Source organism: Lolium rigidum, chromosome 5 (assembly GCF_022539505.1).
Source record: "Lolium rigidum isolate FL_2022 chromosome 5, APGP_CSIRO_Lrig_0.1, whole genome shotgun sequence".
Lineage (NCBI taxonomy): Eukaryota > Viridiplantae > Streptophyta > Magnoliopsida > Poales > Poaceae > Lolium > Lolium rigidum.
Window position 1 is genome coordinate 224,265,282 of NC_061512.1, and position 5,104 is coordinate 224,270,385.

A 5,104-nucleotide genomic window follows, 5' to 3' on the forward strand; every position below is an offset into this window, starting at 1 on the left:
AGCTTTTTCTTGGTAGCACGATGCAGAATAGATAGTCTAAGGAAGAATTGACCCTTGTCCATTCTCCCCACTTCAAACATACAACATACTGTCCCTAACTCCCAACAGCATGCCTCCCGAGTGGCCATTCGCTGGGAGCCATGACCAGAAGAATTTCTCTCCCACCTCAAGGCTGGCAAGCTCGGCGTCCGTGAAGTCTTGTTTAACAGTTTCTTGAAGAAGGACCAGATCAATACGGTGAAGTCTGAGGTAGTCTTTGAGCAGGGTTCGCCTCCCTCTGCGGCCGAACCCCCTGATATTCCAGATGAGGGACCTCATTGGGAAACCATGCTAAGCGCCCGTGCTCGGCGGGTTAACGGCCGGTGCCCAACCGGGGTAGGTCTGCGCGCGATCCTTCGCTTCTTGGGAGCAAGCTTCTTTGTTTTGCCAGGGCCCGAGCATGGTTCCCCCTCGGAACCAGCTTCTGGGCAAGTACTTTCCTCCCTTTGGTCAGTACTTGTCCGCACTGCTTCTTCCTTGTCTTTAGCCTTTTCCTCTTCAATCTTTCGCCTAGCTGAGAGCAGTTCGGCCTGGGCACGTTCACGAGCTTGGAGAAGAGTCACCGCGTGGGCAGGCGACCCCTCCGAGGATTTAAACAGGATGCAGCTATCTCTAGCCACCTTAACAAGATGCTGAACCGACGAATCTTGGAAAGCGACAAAGGAAGAGGGAAGGTTGGAATTACCTGGAGCAGGCGTGGCGGAGGACGGTGCAGCGGAATCCTCGATGGAGCTCTTGGACATGGAGTTCTTCTCAGCGGTGGCGCGGATGGCACGTTCCAGGACCGGGCCATCAGAAGTCCCTTTTGCTCTCATACTCTTGCGTTGCGCCTCCACCGGAGGGGCCTTGGAGCGCGGCGCGCGAGCAACAGCAGCCCCCAGGGCTGGGATTGGGGCATCCAGCAGCAGCAGTTGGCCCGAGGGAGGAGAGCCGCCCTTAGAGATGGCGGGAGCATGGTGCAGGTCCAGCGAAGGAGGAGGCGCAGGTGTCTCCACCGTGGCTTCAGCCTCCGCCGCTTCCAGCATCAGTCTTCTAGAGGGGCGATCATGGTTGCTCTTGCTCCTGCGCTCGCTGTTCCTCCTATATTCCTGATCAGACGTAACAGAGGGAGGGGTGACCCAGCCCACCTCCGCTCTCTCCTCCTCGGACAACCTCAGGGCTTTTCCAGGGGTCGGCGAGACCCGTTCTCCCGACGTCAGGTCCTCAGGGAGGTCAAGTTGGAGGAGCAAGTCACTGTCCGAGGCCTCAGGAGGCTGGTGCTTGGAGGTTGTGGGAACCGAGTCCTTGATAATTTGCGCCACGAGGGGAAAGATGTTGCCTGTGGGGGTTAGATTGGAGCCGTACTGGCTGCGAGCAGAGGCAGGGATGGTGAGAAGCGCCGCGTCATCCGCAGGAGGAGAGAAAGGCGCAGCGTTGAGCGGCACCAATTTCCGCGGGCCGCTTCCTCCCTTGCCTGGCGCAGATGCGGCAGCTCGTTTCTCTTTCAAGTGCTTGCCCTGCCACCCATCCCAACGGTCATCGTCTGTTTCTTCGCAGTCATCTTCACGCTCCCCGTTGTCATCGCCAGGAGGGAAGCTTGGGGGAGCCCTTGGGGGGGAGTCTTCAGCAGCAGCAGTCTCGCGAATGATCTTGATACGGTACCCTTGGAGGTTGACGAAGAGAGTAATATAATCTGGGAGTACATCTCCTTTGCGGCAGCCAAAGGACATCCTGACCGGTGTCTCCAAAAGAGAGAGGGAGTCCTCATCCACCGACATTGGGCGGCCCACCTCACGCGTTGACAGCAGCAGGCGTTCAGCAAGACGCAACGGAGGCGGCACCCCAACCAGCTTGACCCAAATCTCTTCAAGGGTCTCAGAGGCAAGCGGGTCCCCCAGTGGGACAGTAACCAGAGCTTTGATCTTACTTGACGGCAGGGTTAGCCCGCCACCACGGATCGCAATGCGGAGGCTTTCCTTGGAAGGGAAGACGACGGCGAAGTCCGAGGCAGAGAGCTGCCGCACCTGCGAATCCCAGTTCTCATCCACGAGGTCCTTGAACTCTTCTTCCACTTCTTCTTCCGAAAGGCGCCCCCCAGCCAGGATGACCGTGGCAGAGTTGGAGGCAGGGCGCTGAAGCTCTTCGTCTGGGACTTCAATGCAGAGGAAGCCCTGGCGCCCTCCGCCGAAACCCACCCAATAGGGAGCCAGCACTTTGGCGAAGGCGGCGCACATGGCAGAGAGGTGGCCAACTTTCTTACAGTTGACACAGAAGGGCTCGTCGATGCAGTCGGCCTGAATATACCCCTGTTTCCCACAGTTATAGCATGTTATGTGGGCCGCATCAGGGTTTGTGACAGCGGCTTCCCCTGGGCCGGTGCCATCCCCAAGGGATTGAGCAGGTGTAGGTCCTTGATGTGCGCGCGGCTGGCGGAGATTCCTCCGGCCCGCGTTCTTCCCTGAATCACGGCCGCGAGGAGGAGGAGGGGGCCTGGTGTCCTGCCGTGGGCCTTCCCCCTCGGAACGCCACGACGAGGAACTCGCCCGGTCGAGGTCACGGCCACGTTGGCGCTGTTGTCGACGGTGTTCCTCTTGTTCACGATCCAGCTTCTGTCGTAGATCTTGCTCGCGGTTGCGAGAGTAGCCCCCGTGGTAGTCATCAAACGGCCGCTTGCCGTAAGAGCGGTCACGGTCCATGGCTTCGAGGTGAGGGATGAGAGCGCCTGAGGAGGGGTCGCGGTGGGTAGAGAGGCGCTTGGCGGCGGAGCGGTTGCGACTGACGTCTTGAGAGGTGGCGGGGAAGGCGAGAGTGAGATCTAGGGTTTCTGGAGGGAGCCAGAACCACTTAAGACCTAGCGGCGGAGGGGTAGGATCGTCCCCAGCGAGAACCCTAACCGCGCTGGGCCGCCCGATCCCACTGGCTGCGACGTGGCGGCAATCTGACGGTTCGGGCGAAGGGGTACTATGGTCCCGCTGGACCGCAGGAGGTTGGGCTGGCCCAAACGCTCCCAACGCCCCAACAGAGCCCACGTGGGCCTCAAGCGCAGGGCCCAATCCCTGGGCCGGCCCAGGAGGTCCCTCACAGCTCCGGGCAGCACTCCCCGTGCAGCAGGCAAACCCTAGGTGGAGCGGCGGCGGCGACTCCCTCGGCTCCAGCCGCCCAGAGCACGGAGGAAGCGCCACCACGAGCTCTCCCACGCGGAACGACGAAGTTCCTGGTGCGGATCTACCAGATCCCACGGCGGGCAGCGAACTCCGGCCCGGGCCTGGAGCGACAGGGAGCGGCGGGAAGTGGGTAGACTCCAACGGCGGCGGCGGCGCGGCTGGTGCTTGGATCCCCTCCCTTGGAGAGAAAGCCGGCGGCACCGGCGGCGGCGCCTCCCCCGCCGGATCTGGCCAGAACCTCCCTAGGTTCAGCACAGAGGAAGATGGCAATGGCGAAGTATCGTCGGCGTCGGAAGCGCAGGTGTCAGAGAGCGAGTCCTCGACGTCGGAGCAGATGGTAGCGAGGGGGGCAAACCTGTTCCCCTTCCTCGCCGTCGACCGGCGACCCCCCTGGGTGCGGCCAGAACCGCGGCGGCGTCGCTCCGGGAGGGCGAGCTCCCAGTCGCCTCCCGAGTCGCCAGAGCGTCGCGTGAGACACATCGTTCGCTACTTGGCTGTGATGCTGTTGTTCTTCCTCTGACGTGTAGTTCCCACAAGGACCTCTTGCGGGCCTTTTTCCGCAATGCTGGTGGCCTGCTTCGTGCTGATGGTGAAATCCACGTCAGCCACAAGACAGGGCATCCTTACGACAGGTGGGAGATCGAGCAACTAGCCTCTGAGTCTTCACTTGTTATGTTTAAGAAAGAACCTTTCTGGCAATTTGAGTACCCTGGTTACAACCAAAAGAGGGGAGCTGGTGCAAGGTGCGACGAAAATTTCCCTATATCTGGTAGCGTCACTTACAAGTTCAGCATGGAACGCAATGAAGACGATGAAAGTGCACCGATTCATCTCACTGTTGCATTGGGTTTAATGAAGCTTGAGGCTGTGACCAGCTCTGCCTAGCTGATGCGCATGCTACCTGATTTGGCATGCGATTTAGTGTTGACAGCACCTTTTGCTGATGAGCCACCCATCGCTAGATAAGGGCATGAGTAGATGTAATGTACACACTATGAAGGACATTTTGGTAGATGGAAAATGCATGTATTTGTTATCTCGGTCATTCTAGTGATTTTGCACGCCTCATGTTGTTTTCCTTTTCTGTTTCACTCCAGGATTTGTCTGATGTGTGTTAGGCCTTTCTTGAGTCAAACGAGTTTCATGGGGTTTGCAGAGGATTCGGATCCTTGTGACATTGCCCCTATGCAAGTCGTTTGATTCATACAATTGGAATCCTGATGAATTTTGTCTAGCTCAAATTTGAAGGTTTTTTTCATCCACTCAAACCTCTAGATACAAGTCGAATACTCTTTGATGCAAATTCATGTGCTTTTTCAATCTTACAAGTTACATAACGCTCAAATATTGTTGTTTTCTATTCCACGAGTTGAAAATCATGTGAATCAAAGAGTCCCTTACCACGGGAAGAAAATTCCATACATCCAAATCATATGCATGTCAGTTTGGATAGTGATACACTTTTCTAAATATTCTACTACCGAGTGTTTGATTGTTTCTCTCGAACGGACAATCATTTCAAACCTCCTTTTAAGATAGTAGGTTTGCAATAACATCTGACCAAAATTACAAGCAATGAATTTACAGGAAAGCCTAGATATACATATGCATGAACCAATTGTTCATCGAATGACACAGTTATATTTTACCCTCTCTAATATTTCATATTACCTTCTCACAAATAATGATATTACCCCTTACAATAAGTTTTACATGTACCATATCACTTTACCCATCCATTTTGAAAAAAAAAATCACTTTACCCCTAAATTGTTTTGTCGGTTAGTTCCGATAACGGGATGTGGCACAACTACATGGGTTGTCGCTTTCTTACCGCAGGTTTTCTTTCTTCGTGTGGTCGACCCTCATAATTTCTCCTAACCTAGCATGCCATTAGATAGAACCAACATCGCAGGCAGTGA